The sequence below is a fragment of the Schistocerca americana genome, chromosome 6 (assembly GCF_021461395.2).
Source record: "Schistocerca americana isolate TAMUIC-IGC-003095 chromosome 6, iqSchAmer2.1, whole genome shotgun sequence".
Lineage (NCBI taxonomy): Eukaryota > Metazoa > Arthropoda > Insecta > Orthoptera > Acrididae > Schistocerca > Schistocerca americana.
In genome coordinates, this window is record NC_060124.1 from 424418369 (window position 1) to 424436690 (window position 18322).

The following is an 18322-nucleotide window of genomic DNA, read 5'->3' on the forward strand; positions in this document are numbered from 1 at the left end:
CCCCAGGAGCAACAGTGTCCCTAAATTGCTGGGAAGTGGCGGTGCGGTCCCCTACGGCACTGCGTAGGTTCCTACGGTCTTGGCGTGCATCCGTGCGTCGCTGCGGTCCGGTCCCAGGTCGACGGGCACGTGCACCTTCCGCCGACCACTGGCGACAACATCGATGTACTGTGGAGACCTCACGCCCCACGTGTTGAGCAATTCGGCGGTACGTCCACCCGGCCTCCCGCATGCCCACTATACGCCCTCGCTCAAAGTCCGTCAACTGCACATACGGTTCACGTCCACGCTGTCGCGGCATGCTACCAGTGTTAAAGACTGCGATGGAGCTCCGTATGCCACGGCAAACTGGCTGACACTGACGGCGGCGGTGCACAAATGCTGCACAGCTAGCGGCATTCGACGGCCAACACCGCGGTTCCTGGTGTGTCCGCTGTGCCGTGCGTGTGATCATTGCTTGTACAGCCCTCTCGCAGTGTCCGGAGCAAGTATGGTGGGTCTGACACACCGGTGTCAGTGTGTTCTTTTTTTTCATTTCCAGAAGTGTATGTCCATCATTCCTACTACTACCTCACACAACTCACATTCACCCATCCAAGCGCTAGTAGTGACCTACACTGCTGTGTTTCAAAGTGTGCAATATGAATGGTGTTTTTAATGGTTCGTGAGGCTACTGTGTCTCTTTTTGCAGTCACTATTGTCTTCTGGCGCCATTGGATGAATAGGAGTTACTCAATAATTTAGATGGTCACACACTGTGTTCTTGTGCTGCACTTGATGTGTGAGTTAAAAGTTGCCTTGCACTCTGTCATTAAATCGATTAGTATCGTGAGAAAGTACCACTGAAAGAGTAATGCAGTTTGTGTTAGCAGTGAAGACAGTTTCGCAAAAATATTCGCTTGTTTTGAGAGTCTTCAAGACCTGCTACCAGCTCCAATCAGCGCCATTTATCCCACACATTAGAGAAGTGTGTTTCATAGGTATGCCTATAAGACACTAAACTCGGAATGTGAGAACATGGCGACAATACGTGCCATCACGTCTTGCTGCCGCTTAGCGGCAGCTGTGTGAACCTGCTGCTGCTGCTCTGGGTGGATGCTGCGAGAGCAAGCGACTCTACGATCTAAGTTTTACATCCAATACTGCCAAATAATACAGTTAACAGAGCTGCCACTTACTAAGAACGACACCTCGCAGTAATTAATTCACAGATTAGCACTCGGCAGGCCTTGTGTTCCTCGCCAGAGCTGCGTAAAGCTACGTCCAAGCCAAACCATATTTGACACGACGCCATAACTATATATAAAATTTCAGAGGGCTCCTCGAATGTACTCGCTTCGGCGGTACATATACTAAAATTGGAACGATACAGAGAAGATTAGCATGGCCCCTGCGCAAGGATGACACGCAAAATCGTGAAGCGTTCCACATTTTTTTCGCAATCTCACTCTCTCATGTCTCACATCAGCTGCTAATACCCTCAGCCACCTACACAAGTTTCGCTTCATATCTGCACCCACTTGTCACAAACTATGCTGTCCATTTACGCAGTTCTCCTCCACTCTCTTTCATTCACAACTGAACATGATAAAACTGGCAATAAACCTATCCCTTACATCACCAATGCACATCTAAAATGTCACTCTAATAACAACTCAGCAAGCACACCAAAACCACAACTACACTGACACAAGTACATGTCACTAGCACCCCTTCAGCTCATTCACAAACCTGACACAAATCACAGCCAGTCTAAGACTAAGCCTAGCACAGGCAAAAGCCTCTTCTCTTCCTCAGTATCACACTCTGCTGTCACAACATCTCTTCCTACTGTCTCAATCACGTCATTTCATAACACACACCTACTGCCACACACAACATTTGGAAACCTTACATCAACTTTACACAAGATAGCTGCATGTTCCAAATCTTTCTCACTCACATACTTTCACTCACACTACTGCTTAAATACACTCTAGCGCTCTAAAATTACCTTGCATTACCTAATATTTATTTTTCACTAACGCCTACAAAGCTTCTGGTGCCTGTATGCCACTATCACATACTGACTGCACACAGACCCACAACATTTAACTTTATTCATCTTCATGGCTGCAGCTGATGCCATAATTGTTTCAGCACCATAAATAAACATGTGAAGGAAGATGTCTCTTTAATCATTAAGTGTGCAAGCTACCCCTTTACAAGAAGTTCATTTAACATTATGTTTCAAGTAACTTTCCTAGTGGCCTTGCTATCCAGCTGCAGCCTCATAATACAGACTGCAGGTGACACCTCATCAGATTCTTAACTGAAGCATATCTGCCTGTGTAATAAGCCACTGCCCTTCACCTAAAAACCAACTATTACAGCAAATCTGTGGTGCACAAGCAAGTCATGTACAAATTTCACTGGTGTGACGCACAAAGTATTTTCCCACATGTCTGGCAATCTGCCACTACATATAGTTACCTAAATTAAATTCAAAAGTGTCAGCCAATGAATACCACAACACTGAAGTGTTTAGAAAGCAGACCAGTATGCTAGTATTAACATATAGTATTTAGATGTGAGGCTCTACTATTTTGACAGCACTTTGAATCCCATCAATGTCATACAAGTCGATGCTGTTCACAATTACAGCTGATGCACCTCTCATCCTGTGTCTAGCAGAAAGATTGGACAAACCCTGCATGCAATATTCATCATGTCACATACACAGAAGCTCTAGCACATAAGCAGATACAGAGGCAGTCAAGACACAAAACACTAGCAAGCTTCAGGATTTTGGAATAGACAGCAACATCACAAACCAGTTTGTGTCACATGACACCAGTAGCTACTCAGTTATTAACTGCTTTCAGATACTAAATCTATCACTCTTTGTTTTGCACTAGCAATTCTTCCTGTAATAACAACATTCACCAAACTGGATTACATCTGACTGACATTTCACAGGAACATAACTACAGCTACTAACACAATGCTAACCTGGTTTCTCTCACCACATGTCCCCTCAACATTTTAGGCTCATTCACACATCTCCATCACAGTGTTTCACTGTTGCCAAGTAGACCTGCCCTGTGTAAACTTGGATCAACACAAATATATCACCTGGTATTGTACTGAAAACGGAACTATGTCCATCATTCCTACTACTACCTCACACAACTCGCATTCACCCATCCATGCGCTAGTAGTGACCTACACTGCTGTGTTTCAAAGTGTGCAATATGAATGGTGTTTTTAATGGTTCGTGAGGCTACTGTGTCTCTTTTTGCAGTCACTATTGTCTTCTGGCGCCATTGGATGAATAGGAGTTACTCAATAATTGAGATGGTCACACACTGTGTTCTTGTGCTGTACTTGATGTGTGAGTTAAAAGTTGCCTTGCACTCTGTCATTAAATCGATTAGTATCGTGAGAAAGTACCACTGAAAGAGTAATGCAGTTTGTGTTAGCAGTGAAGACAGTTTCGCAAAAATATTCGCTTGTTTTGAGAGTCTTCAAGACCTGCTACCAGCTCCAATCAGCGCCATTTATCCCACACATTAGAGAAGTGTGTTTCATAGGTATGCCTATAAGACACTAAACTCGGAATGTGAGAACATGGCGACAATACGTGCCATCATGTCTTGCTGCCGCCTAGCGGCAGCTGTGTGAACCTGCTGCTGCTGCTCTGGGTGGATGCTGCGAGAGCAAGCGACTCTACGATCTAAGTTTTACATCCAATACTGCCAAATAATACGGTTAACAGAGCTGCCACTTACTAAGAACGACACCTCGCAGTAATTAATTCACAGATTAGCACTCGGCAGGCCTTGTGTTCCTCGCCAGAGCTGCGTAAAGCTACGTCCAAGCCGAACCATATTCGACGCGACGCCATAACTATATATACAATTTCAGAGGGCTCCTCGAATGTACTCGCTTCGGCGGTACATATACTAAAATTGGAACGATACAGAGAAGATTAGCATGGCCCCTGCGCAAGGATGACACGCAAAATCGTGAAGCGTTCCACATTTTTTTCGCAATCTCACTCTCTCATGTCTCACATCAGCTGCTAATACCCTCAGCCACCTACACAAGTTTCGCTTCATATCTGCACCCACTTGTCACAAACTATGCTGTCCATTTACGCAGTTCTCCTCCACTCTCTTTCATTCACAACAGAACATGATAAAACTGGCAATAAACCTATCCCTTACATCACCAATGCACATCTAAAATGTCACTCTAATAACAACTCAGCAAGCACACCAAAACCACAACTACACTGACACAAGTACATGTCACTAGCACCCCTTCAGCTCATTCACAAACCTGACACAAATCACAGCCAGTCTAAGACTAAGCCTAGCACAGGCAAAAGCCTCTTCTCTTCCTCAGTATCACACTCTGCTGTCACAACATCTCTTCCTACTGTCTCAATCACGTCATTTCATAACACACACCTACTGCCACACACAACATTTGGAAACCTTACATCAACTTTACACAAGATAGCTGCATGTTCCAAATCTTTCTCACTCACATACTTTCACTCACACTACTGCTTAAATACACTCTAGCGCTCTAAAATTAGCTTGCATTACCTAATATTTATTTTTCTCTAACGCCTACAAAGCTTCTGGTGCCTGTATGCCACTATCACATACTGACTGCACACAGACCCACAACATTTAACTTTATTCATCTTCATGGCTGCAGCTGATGCCATAATTGTTTCAGCACCATAAATAAACATGTGAAGGAAGATGTCTCTTTAATCATTAAGTGTGCAAGCTACCCCTTTACAAGAAGTTCATTTAACATTATGTTTCAAGTAACTTTCCTAGTGGCCTTGCTATCCAGCTGCAGCCTCATAATACAGACTGCAGGTGACACCTCATCAGATTCTTAACTGAAGCATATCTGCCTGTGTAATAAGCCACTGCCCTTCACCTAAAAACCAACTATTACAGCAAATCTGTGGTGCACAAGCAAGTCATGTACAAATTTCACTGGTGTGACGCACAAAGTATTTTCCCACATGTCTGGCAATCTACCACTACATATAGTTACCTACATTAAATTCAAAAGTGTCAGCCAATGAATACCACAACACTGAAGTGTTTAGAAAGCAGACCAGTATGCTAGTATTAACATACAGTATTTAGATGTGAGGCTCTACTATTTTGACAGCACTTTGAATCCCATCAATGTCATACAAGTCGATGCTGTTCACAATTACAGCTGATGCACCTCTCATCCTGTGTCTAGCAGAAAGATTGGACAAACCCTGCATGCAATATTCATCATGTCACATACACAGAAGCTCTAGCACATAAGCAGATACAGAGGCAGTCAAGACACAAAACACTAGCTAGCTTCAGGATTTTGGAATAGACAGCAACATCACAAACCAGTTTGTGTCACATAACACCAGTAGCTACTCAGTTATTAACTGCTTTCAGATACTAAATCTATCACTCTTTGTTTTGCACTAGCAATTCTTCCTGTAATAACAACATTCACCAAACTGGATTACATCTGACTGACATTTCACAGGAACATAACTACAGCTACTAACACAATGCTAACTTGGTTTCTCTCACCACATGTCCCCTCAACATTTTAGGCTCATTCACACATCTCCATCACAGTGTTTCACTGTTGCCAAGTAGACCTGCCCTGTGTAAACTTGGATCAACACAAATATATCACCTGGTATTGTACTGAAAACGGAACTATGTCCATCATTCCTACTACTACCTCACACAACTCGCATTCACCCATCCATGCGCTAGTTGTGACCTACACTGCTGTGTTTCAAAGTGTGCAATATGAATGGTGTTTTTAATGGTTCGTGAGGCTACTGTGTCTCTTTTTGCAGTCACTATTGTCTTCTGGCGCCATTGGATGAATAGGAGTTACTCAATAATTTAGATGGTCACACACTGTGTTCTTGTGCTGTACTTGATGTGTGAGTTAAAAGTTGCCTTGCACTCTGTCATTAAATCGATTAGTATCGTGAGAAAGTACCACTGAAAGAGTAATGCAATTTGTGTTAGCAGTGAAGACAGTTTCGCAAAAATATTCGCTTGTTTTGAGAGTCTTCAAGACCTGCTACCAGCTCCAATCAGCGCCATTTATCCCACACATTAGAGAAGTGTGTTTCATAGGTATGCCTATAAGACACTAAACTCGGAATGTGAGAACATGGCGACAATACGTGCCATCATGTCTTGCTGCCGCCTAGCGGCAGCTGTGTGAACCTGCTGCTGCTGCTCTGGGTGGATGCTGCGAGAGCAAGCGACTCTACGATCTAAGTTTTACATCCAATACTGCCAAATAATACGGTTAACAGAGCTGCCACTTACTAAGAACGACACCTCGCAGTAATTAATTCACAGATTAGCACTCGGCAGGCCTTGTGTTCCTCGCCAGAGCTGCGTAAAGCTACGTCCAAGCCGAACCATATTTGACGCGACGCCATAACTATATATACAATTTCAGAGGGCTCCTCGAATGTACTCGCTTCGGCGGTACATATACTAAAATTGGAACGATACAGAGAAGATTAGCATGGCCCCTGCGCAAGGATGACACGCAAAATCGTGAAGCGTTCCACATTTTTTTCGCAATCTCACTCTCTCATGTCTCACATCAGCTGCTAATACCCTCAGCCACCTACACAAGTTTCGCTTCATATCTGCACCCACTTGTCACAAACTATGCTGTCCATTTACGCAGTTCTCCTCCACTCTCTTTCATTCACAACAGAACATGATAAAACTGGCAATAAACCTATCCCTTACATCACCAATGCACATCTAAAATGTCACTCTAATAACAACTCAGCAAGCACACCAAAACCACAACTACACTGACACAAGTACATGTCACTAGCACCCCTTCAGCTCATTCACAAACCTGACACAAATCACAGCCAGTCTAAGACTAAGCCTAGCACAGGCAAAAGCCTCTTCTCTTCCTCAGTATCACACTCTGCTGTCACAACATCTCTTCCTACTGTCTCAATCACGTCATTTCATAACACACACCTACTGCCACACACAACATTTGGAAACCTTACATCAACTTTACACAAGATAGCTGCATGTTCCAAATCTTTCTCACTCACATACTTTCACTCACACTACTGCTTAAATACACTCTAGCGCTCTAAAATTAGCTTGCATTACCTAATATTTATTTTTCTCTAACGCCTACAAAGCTTCTGGTGCCTGTATGCCACTATCACATACTGACTGCACAAAGACCCACAACATTTAACTTTATTCATCTTCATGGCTGCAGCTGATGCCATAATTGTTTCAGCACCATAAATAAACATGTGAAGGAAGATGTCTCTTTAATCATTAAGTGTGCAAGCTACCCCTTTACAAGAAGTTCATTTAACATTATGTTTCAAGTAACTTTCCTAGTGGCCTTGCTATCCAGCTGCAGCCTCATAATACAGACTGCAGGTGACACCTCATCAGATTCTTAACTGAAGCATATCTGCCTGTGTAATAAGCCACTGCCCTTCACCTAAAAACCAACTATTACAGCAAATCTGTGGTGCACAAGCAAGTCATGTACAAATTTCACTGGTGTGACGCACAAAGTATTTTCCCACATGTCTGGCAATCTGCCACTACATATAGTTACCTAAATTAAATTCAAAAGTGTCAGCCAATGAATACCACAACACTGAAGTGTTTAGAAAGCAGACCAGTATGCTAGTATTAACATATAGTATTTAGATGTGAGGCTCTACTATTTTGACAGCACTTTGAATCCCATCAATGTCATACAAGTCGATGCTGTTCACAATTACAGCTGATGCACCTCTCATCCTGTGTCTAGCAGAAAGATTGGACAAACCCTGCATGCAATATTCATCATGTCACATACACAGAAGCTCTAGCACATAAGCAGATACAGAGGCAGTCAAGACACAAAACACTAGCTAGCTTCAGGATTTTGGAATAGACAGCAACATCACAAACCAGTTTGTGTCACATGACACCAGTAGCTACTCAGTTATTAACTGCTTTCAGATACTAAATCTATCACTCTTTGTTTTGCACTAGCAATTCTTCCTGTAATAACAACATTCACCAAACTGGATTACATCTGACTGACATTTCACAGGAACATAACTACAGCTACTAACACAATGCTAACTTGGTTTCTCTCACCACATGTCCCCTCAACATTTTAGGCTCATTCACACATCTCCATCACAGTGTTTCACTGTTGCCAAGTAGACCTGCCCTGTGTAAACTTGGATCAACACAAATATATCACCTGGTCTTGTACTGAAAACGGAACTATGTCCATCATTCCTACTACTACCTTACACAACTCGCATTCACCCATCCATGCGCTAGTAGTGACCTACACTGCTGTGTTTCAAAGTGTGCAATATGAATGGTGTTTTTAATGGTTCGTGAGGCTACTGTGTCTCTTTTTGCAGTCACTATTGTCTTCTGGCGCCATTGGATGAATAGGAGTTACTCAATAATTTAGATTTTCACACACTGTGTCTTCTTGTGCTGTACTTGATGTGTGAGTTAAAAGTTGCCTTGCACTCTGTCATTAAATCGATTAGTATCGTGAGAAAGTACCACTGAAAGAGTAATGCAATTTGTGTTAGCAGTGAAGACAGTTTCGCAAAAATATTCGCTTGTTTTGAGAGTCTTCAAGACCTGCTACCAGCTCCAATCAGCGCCATTTATCCCACACATTAGAGAAGTGTGTTTCATAGGTATGCCTATAAGACACTAAACTCGGAATGTGAGAACATGGCGACAATACGTGCCATCATGTCTTGCTGCCGCCTAGCGGCAGCTGTGTGAACCTGCTGCTGCTGCTCTGGGTGGATGCTGCGAGAGCAAGCGACTCTACGATCTAAGTTTTACATCCAATACTGCCAAATAATACGGTTAACAGAGCTGCCACTTACTAAGAACGACACCTCGCAGTAATTAATTCACAGATTAGCACTCGGCAGGCCTTGTGTTCCTCGCCAGAGCTGCGTAAAGCTACGTCCAAGCCGAACCATATTTGACGCGACGCCATAACTATATATACAATTTCAGAGGGCTCCTCGAATGTACTCGCTTCGGCGGTACATATACTAAAATTGGAACGATACAGAGAAGATTAGCATGGCCCCTGCGCAAGGATGACACGCAAAATCGTGAAGCGTTCCACATTTTTTTCGCAATCTCACTCTCTCATGTCTCACATCAGCTGCTAATACCCTCAGCCACCTACACAAGTTTCGCTTCATATCTGCACCCACTTGTCACAAACTATGCTGTCCATTTACGCAGTTCTCCTCCACTCTCTTTCATTCACAACAGAACATGATAAAACTGGCAATAAACCTATCCCTTACATCACCAATGCACATCTAAAATGTCACTCTAATAACAACTCAGCAAGCACACCAAAACCACAACTACACTGACACAAGTACATGTCACTAGCACCCCTTCAGCTCATTCACAAACCTGACACAAATCACAGCCAGTCTAAGACTAAGCCTAGCACAGGCAAAAGCCTCTTCTCTTCCTCAGTATAACACTCTGCTGTCACAACATCTCTTCCTACTGTCTCAATCACGTCATTTCATAACACACACCTACTGCCACACACAACATTTGGAAACCTTACATCAACTTTACACAAGATAGCTGCATGTTCCAAATCTTTCTCACTCACATACTTTCACTCACACTACTGCTTAAATACACTCTAGCGCTCTAAAATTAGCTTGCATTACCTAATATTTATTTTTCTCTAACGCCTACAAAGCTTCTGGTGCCTGTATGCCACTATCACATACTGACTGCACACAGACCCACAACATTTAACTTTATTCATCTTCATGGCTGCAGCTGATGCCATAATTGTATCAGCACCATAAATAAACATGTGAAGGAAGATGTCTCTTTAATCATTAAGTGTGCAAGCTACCCCTTTACAAGAAGTTCATTTAACATTATGTTTCAAGTAACTTTCCTAGTGGCCTTGCTATCCAGCTGCAGCCTCATAATACAGACTGCAGGTGACACCTCATCAGATTCTTAACTGAAGCATATCTGCCTGTGTAATAAGCCACTGCCCTTCACCTAAAAACCAACTATTACAGCAAATCTGTGGTGCACAAGCAAGTCATGTACAAATTTCACTGGTGTGACGCACAAAGTATTTTCCCACATGTCTGGCAATCTGCCACTACATATAGTTACCTAAATTAAATTCAAAAGTGTCAGCCAATGAATACCACAACACTGAAGTGTTTAGAAAGCAGAACAGTATGCTAGTATTAACATATAGTATTTAGATGTGAGGCTCTACTAGTTTGACAGCACTTTGAATCCCATCAATGTCATACAAGTCGATGCTGTTCACAATTACAGCTGATGCACCTCTCATCCTGTGTCTAGCAGAAAGATTGGACAAACCCTGCATGCAATATTCATCATGTCACATACACAGAAGCTCTAGCACATAAGCAGATACAGAGGCAGTCAAGACACAAAACACTAGCTAGCTTCAGGATTTTGGAATAGACAGCAACATCACAAACCAGTTTGTGTCACATGACACCAGTAGCTACTCAGTTATTAACTGCTTTCAGATACTAAATCTATCACTCTTTGTTTTGCACTAGCAATTCTTCCTGTAATAACAACATTCACCAAACTGGATTACATCTGACTGACATTTCACAGGAACATAACTACAGCTACTAACACAATGCTAACTTGGTTTCTCTCACCACATGTCCCCTCAACATTTTAGGCTCATTCACACATCTCCATCACAGTGTTTCACTGTTGCCAAGTAGACCTGCCCTGTGTAAACTTGGATCAACACAAATATATCACCTGGTATTGTACTGAAAACGGAACTATGTCCATCATTCCTACTACTACCTTACACAACTCGCATTCACCCATCCATGCGCTAGTAGTGACCTACACTGCTGTGTTTCAAAGTGTGCAATATGAATGGTGTTTTTAATGGTTCGTGAGGCTACTGTGTCTCTTTTTGCAGTCACTATTGTCTTCTGGCGCCATTGGATGAATAGGAGTTACTCAATAATTTAGATTTTCACACACTGTGTCTTCTTGTGCTGTACTTGATGTGTGAGTTAAAAGTTGCCTTGCACTCTGTCATTAAATCGATTAGTATCGTGAGAAAGTACCACTGAAAGAGTAATGCAATTTGTGTTAGCAGTGAAGACAGTTTCGCAAAAATATTCGCTTGTTTTGAGAGTCTTCAAGACCTGCTACCAGCTCCAATCAGCGCCATTTATCCCACACATTAGAGAAGTGTGTTTCATAGGTATGCCTATAAGACACTAAACTCGGAATGTGAGAACATGGCGACAATACGTGCCATCATGTCTTGCTGCCGCCTAGCGGCAGCTGTGTGAACCTGCTGCTGCTGCTCTGGGTGGATGCTGCGAGAGCAAGCGACTCTACGATCTAAGTTTTACATCCAATACTGCCAAATAATACAGTTAACAGAGCTGCCACTTACTAAGAACGACACCTCGCAGTAATTAATTCACAGATTAGCACTCGGCAGGCCTTGTGTTCCTCGCCAGAGCTGCGTAAAGCTACGTCCAAGCCGAACCATATTTGACGCGACGCCATAACTATATATACAATTTCAGAGGACTCCTCGAATGTACTCGCTTCGGCGGTACATATACTAAAATTGGAACGATACAGAGAAGATTAGCATGGCCCCTGCGCAAGGATGACACGCAAAATCGTGAAGCGTTCCACATTTTTTTCGCAATCTCACTCTCTCATGTCTCACATCAGCTGCTAATACCCTCAGCCACCTACACAAGTTTCGCTTCATATCTGCACCCACTTGTCACAAACTATGCTGTCCATTTACGCAGTTCTCCTCCACTCTCTTTCATTCACAACAGAACATGATAAAACTGGCAATAAACCTATCCCTTACATCACCAATGCACATCTAAAATGTCACTCTAATAACAACTCAGCAAGCACACCAAAACCACAACTACACTGACACAAGTACATGTCACTAGCACCCCTTCAGCTCATTCACAAACCTGACACAAATCACAGCCAGTCTAAGACTAAGCCTAGCACAGGCAAAAGCCTCTTCTCTTCCTCAGTATCACACTCTGCTGTCACAACATCTCTTCCCACTGTCTCAATCACGTCATTTCATAACACACACCTGCTGCCACACACAACATTTGGAAACCTTACATCAACTTTACACAAGATAGCTGCATGTTCCAAATCTTTCTCACTCACATACTTTCACTCACACTACTGCTTAAATACACTCTAGCGCTCTAAAATTAGCTTGCATTACCTAATATTTATTTTTCTCTAACGCCTACAAAGCTTCTGGTGCCTGTATGCCACTATCACATACTGACTGCACACAGACCCACAACATTTAACTTTATTCATCTTCATGGCTGCAGCCGATGCCATAATTGTTTCAGCACCATAAATAAACATGTGAAGGAAGATGTCTCTTTAATCATTAAGTGTGCAAGCTACCCCTTTACAAGAAGTTCATTTAACATTATGTTTCAAGTAACTTTCCTAGTGGCCTTGCTATCCAGCTGCAGCCTCATAATACAGACTGCAGGTGACACCTCATCAGATTCTTAACTGAAGCATATCTGCCTGTGTAATAAGCCACTGCCCTTCACCTAAAAACCAACTATTACAGCAAATCTGTGGTGCACAAGCATGTCATGTACAAATTTCACTGGTGTGACGCACAAAGTAGTTTCCCACATGTCTGGCAATCTGCCACTACATATAGTTACCTAAATTAAATTCAAAAGTGTCAGCCAATGAATACCACAACACTGAAGTGTTTAGAAAGCAGACCAGTATGCTAGTATTAACATATAGTATTTAGATGTGAGGCTCTACTATTTTGACAACACTTTGAATCCCATCAATGTCATACAAGTCGATGCTGTTCACAAATACAGCTGATGCACCTCTCATCCTGTGTCTAGCAGAAAGATTGGACAAACCCTGCATGCAATATTCATCATGTCACATACACAGAAGCTCTAGCACATAAGCAGATACAGAGGCAGTCAAGACACAAAACACTAGCAAGCTTCAGGATTTTGGAATAGACACCAACATCACAAACCAGTTTGTGTCACATGACACCAGTAGCTACTCAGTTATTAACTGCTTTCAGATACTAAATCTATCACTCTTTGTTTTGCACTAGCAATTCTTCCTGTAATAACAACATTCACCAAACTGGATTACATCTGACTGACATTTCACAGGAACATAACTACAGCTACTAACACAATGCTAACCTGGTTTCTCTCACCACATGTCCCCTCAACATTTTAGGCTCATTCACACATCTCCATCACAGTGTTTCACTGTTGCCAAGTAGACCTGCCCTGTGTAAACTTGGATCAACACAAATATATCACCTGGTATTGTACTGAAAACGGAACTATGTCCATCATTCCTACTACTACCTCACACAACTCGCATTCACCCATCCATGCGCTAGTAGTGACCTACACTGCTGTGTTTCAAAGTGTGCAATATGAATGGTGTTTTTAATGGTTCGTGAGGCTACTGTGTCTCTTTTTGCAGTCACTATTGTCTTCTGGCGCCATTGGATGAATAGGAGTTACTCAATAATTTAGATGGTCACACACTGTGTTCTTGTGCTGTACTTGATGTGTGAGTTAAAAGTTGCCTTGCACTCTGTCATTAAATCGATTAGTATCGTGAGAAAGTACCACTGAAAGAGTAATGCAGTTTGTGTTAGCAGTGAAGACAGTTTCGCAAAAATATTCGCTTGTTTTGAGAGTCTTCAAGACCTGCTACCAGCTCCAATCAGCGCCATTTATCCCACACATTAGAGAAGTGTGTTTCATAGGTATGCCTATAAGACACTAAACTCGGAATGTGAGAACATGGCGACATTACGTGCCATCACGTCTTGCTGCCGCCTAGCGGCAGCTGTGTGAACCTGCTGCTGCTGCTCTGGGTGGATGCTGCGAGAGCAAGCGACTCTACGATCTAAGTTTTACATCCAATACTGCCAAATAATACGGTTAACAGAGCTGCCACTTACTAAGAACGACACCTCGCAGTAATTAATTCACAGATTAGCACTCGGCAGGCCTTGTGTTCCTCGCCAGAGCTGCGTAAAGCTACGTCCAAGCCGAACCATATTTGACGCGACGCCATAACTATATATACAATTTCAGAGGGCTCCTCGAATGTACTCGCTTCGGCGGTACATATACTAAAATTGGAACGATACAGAGAAGATTAGCATGGCCCCTGCGCAAGGATGACACGCAAAATCGTGAAGCGTTCCACATTTTTTTCGCAATCTCACTCTCTCATGTCTCACATCAGCTGCTAATACCCTCAGCCACCTACACAAGTTTCGATTCATATCTGCACCCACTTGTCACAAACTATGCTGTCCATTTACGCAGTTCTCCTCCACTCTCTTTCATTCACAACAGAACATGATAAAACTGGTAATAAACCTATCCCTTACATCACCAATGCACATCTAAAATGTCACTCTAATAACAACTCAGCAAGCACACCAAAACCACAACTACACTGACACAAGTACATGTCACTAGCACCCCTTCAGCTCACTCACAAACCTGACACAAATCACAGCCAGTCTAAGACTAAGCCTAGCACAGGCAAAAGCCTCTTCTCTTCCTCAGTATCACACTCTGCTGTCACAACATCTCTTCCTACTGTCTCAATCACGTCATTTCATAACACACACCTACTGCCACACACAACATTTGGAAACCTTACATCAACTTTACACAAGATAGCTGCATGTTCCAAATCTTTCTCACTCACATACTTTCACTCACACTACTGCTTAAATACACTCTAGCGCTCTAAAATTAGCTTGCATTACCTAATATTTATTTTTCTCTAACGCCTACAAAGCTTCTGGTGCCTGTATGCCACTATCACATACTGACTGCACACAGACCCACAACATTTAACTTTATTCATCTTCATGGCTGCAGCCGATGCCATAATTGTTTCAGCACCATAAATAAACATGTGAAGGAAGATGTCTCTTTAATCATTAAGTGTGCAAGCTACCCCTTTACAAGAAGTTCATTTAACATTATGTTTCAAGTAACTTTCCTAGTGGCCTTGCTATCCAGCTGCAGCCTCATAATACAGACTGCAGGTGACACCTCATCAGATTCTTAACTGAAGCATATCTGCCTGTGTAATAAGCCACTGCCCTTCACCTAAAAACCAACTATTACAGCAAATCTGTGGTGCACAAGCAAGTCATGTACAAATTTCACTGGTGTGACGCACAAAGTATTTTCCCACATGTCTGGCAATCTGCCACTACATATAGTTACCTAAATTAAATTCAAAAGTGTCAGCCAATGAATACCACAACACTGAAGTGTTTAGAAAGCAGACCAGTATGCTAGTATTAACATATAGTATTTAGATGTGAGGCTCTACTATTTTGACAGCACTTTGAATCCCATCAATGTCATACAAGTCGATGCTGTTCACAATTACAGCTGATGCACCTCTCATCCTGTGTCTAGCAGAAAGATTGGACAAACCCTGCATGCAATATTCATCATGTCACATACACAGAAGCTCTAGCACATAAGCAGATACAGAGGCAGTCAAGACACAAAACACTAGCTAGCTTCAGGATTTTGGAATAGACAGCAACATCACAAACCAGTTTGTGTCACATGACACCAGTAGCTACTCAGTTATTAACTGCTTTCAGATACTAAATCTATCACTCTTTGTTTTGCACTAGCAATTCTTCCTGTAATAACAACATTCACCAAACTGGATTACATCTGACTGACATTTCACAGGAACATAACTACAGCTACTAACACAATGCTAACTTGGTTTCTCTCACCACATGTCCCCTCAACATTTTAGGCTCATTCACACATCTCCATCACAGTGTTTCACTGTTGCCAAGTAGACCTGCCCTGTGTAAACTTGGATCAACACAAATATATCACCTGGTATTGTACTGAAAACGGAACTATGTCCATCATTCCTACTACTACCTTACACAACTCGCATTCACCCATCCATGCGCTAGTAGTGACCTACACTGCTGTGTTTCAAAGTGTGCAATATGAATGGTGTTTTTAATGGTTCGTGAGGCTACTGTGTCTCTTTTTGCAGTCACTATTGTCTTCTGGCGCCATTGGATGAATAGGAGTTACTCAATAATTTAGATTTTCACACACTGTGTCTTCTTGTGCTGTACTTGATGTGTGAGTTAAAAGTTGCCTTGCACTCTGTCATTAAATCGATTAGTATCGTGAGAAAGTACCACTGAAAGAGTAATGCAATTTGTGTTAGCAGTGAAGACAGTTTCGCAAAAATATTCGCTTGTTTTGAGAGTCTTCAAGACCTGCTACCAGCTCCAATCAGCGCCATTTATCCCACACATTAGAGAAGTGTGTTTCATAGGTATGCCTATAACTCGGAATGTGAGAACATGGCGACAATACGTGCCATCATGTCTTGCTGCCGCCTAGCGGCAGCTGTGTGAACCTGCTGCTGCTGCTCTGGGTGGATGCTGCGAGAGCAAGCGACTCTACGATCTAAGTTTTACATCCAATACTGCCAAATAATACGGTTAACAGAGCTGCCACTTACTAAGAACGACACCTCGCAGTAATTAATTCACAGATTAGCACTCGGCAGGCCTTGTGTTCCTCGCCAGAGCTGCGTAAAGCTACGTCCAAGCCGAACCATATTTGACGCGACGCCATAACTATATATACAATTTCAGCGGGCTCCACGAATGTACTCGCTTCGGCGGTACATATACTAAAATTGGAACGATACAGAGAAGATTAGCATGGCCCCTGCGCAAGGATGACACGCAAAATCGTGAAGCGTTCCACATTTTTTTCGCAATCTCACTCTCTCATGTCTCACATCAGCTGCTAATACCCTCAGCCACCTACACAAGTTTCGCTTCATATCTGCACCCACTTGTCACAAACTATGCTGTCCATTTACGCAGTTCTCCTCCACTCTCTTTCATTCACAACAGAACATGATAAAACTGGCAATAAACCTATCCCTTACATCACCAATGCACATCTAAAATGTCACTCTAATAACAACTCAGCAAGCACACCAAAACCACAACTACACTGACACAAGTACATGTCACTAGCACCCCTTCAGCTCATTCACAAACCTGACACAAATCACAGCCAGTCTAAGACTAAGCCTAGCACAGGCAAAAGCCTCTTCTCTTCCTCAGTATCACACTCTGCTGTCACAACATCTCTCCCTACTGTCTCAATCACGTTATTTCATAACACACACCTACTGCCACACACAACATTTGGAAACCTTACATCAACTTTACACAAGATAGCTGCATGTTCCAAATCTTTCTCACTCACATACTTTCACTCACACTACTGCTTAAATACACTCTAGCGCTCTAAAATTAGCTTGCATTACCTAATATTTATTTTTCTCTAACGCCTACAAAGCTTCTGGTGCCTGTATGCCACTATCACATACTGACTGCACAAAGACCCACAACATTTAACTTTATTCATCTTCATGGCTGCAGCTGATGCCATAATTGTTTCAGCACCATAAATAAACATGTGAAGGAAGATGTCTCTTTAATCATTAAGTGTGCAAGCTACCCCTTTACAAGAAGTTCATTTAACATTATGTTTCAAGTAACTTTCCTAGTGGCCTTGCTATCCAGCTGCAGCCTCATAATACAGACTGCAGGTGACACCTCATCAGATTCTTAACTGAAGCATATCTGCCTGTGTAATAAGCCACTGCCCTTCACCTAAAAACCAACTATTACAGCAAATCTGTGGTGCACAAGCAAGTCATGTACAAATTTCACTGGTGTGACGCACAAAGTATTTTCCCACATGTCTGGCAATCTGCCACTACATATAGTTACCTAAATTAAATTCAAAAGTGTCAGCCAATGAATACCACAACACTGAAGTGTTTAGAAAGCAGACCAGTATGCTAGTATTAACATATAGTATTTAGATGTGAGGCTCTACTATTTTGACAGCACTTTGAATCCCATCAATGTCATACAAGTCGATGCTGTTCACAAATACAGCTGATGCACCTCTCATCCTGTGTCTAGCAGAAAGATTGGACAAACCCTGAATGCAATATTCATCATGTCACATACACAGAAGCTCTAGCACATAAGCAGATACAGAGGCAGTCAAGACACAAAACACTAG

At 42.4% G+C, this 18322-nt stretch overlaps 7 non-coding genes across 7 annotated transcripts; all 7 read left to right on the forward strand.

Annotated features, from left to right (window-relative positions):
- Nucleotides 1–1328: 1328 nt before the first annotated feature.
- On the forward strand, nt 1329–1435 carry LOC124620831. The gene has a single exon (XR_006980352.1). It is a non-coding gene; the product is annotated as a U6 spliceosomal RNA (small nuclear RNA).
- A 2485-nt stretch (nt 1436–3920) lies between these two features.
- On the forward strand, nt 3921–4027 carry LOC124620832. The gene has a single exon (XR_006980353.1). It is a non-coding gene; the product is annotated as a U6 spliceosomal RNA (small nuclear RNA).
- A 2485-nt stretch (nt 4028–6512) lies between these two features.
- Nucleotides 6513–6619, forward strand: LOC124620833. The gene has a single exon (XR_006980354.1). It is a non-coding gene; the product is annotated as a U6 spliceosomal RNA (small nuclear RNA).
- A 2487-nt stretch (nt 6620–9106) lies between these two features.
- LOC124620834 lies at nt 9107–9213 on the forward strand. The gene has a single exon (XR_006980355.1). It is a non-coding gene; the product is annotated as a U6 spliceosomal RNA (small nuclear RNA).
- Nucleotides 9214–11700: 2487 nt separating this feature from the next.
- LOC124620835 lies at nt 11701–11807 on the forward strand. Its single transcript, XR_006980356.1, has one exon. It is a non-coding gene; the product is annotated as a U6 spliceosomal RNA (small nuclear RNA).
- Nucleotides 11808–14292: 2485 nt separating this feature from the next.
- On the forward strand, nt 14293–14399 carry LOC124620836. Its single transcript, XR_006980357.1, has one exon. It is a non-coding gene; the product is annotated as a U6 spliceosomal RNA (small nuclear RNA).
- Nucleotides 14400–16877: 2478 nt separating this feature from the next.
- Nucleotides 16878–16984, forward strand: LOC124620837. The gene has a single exon (XR_006980358.1). It is a non-coding gene; the product is annotated as a U6 spliceosomal RNA (small nuclear RNA).
- Nucleotides 16985–18322: the final 1338 nt, after the last annotated feature.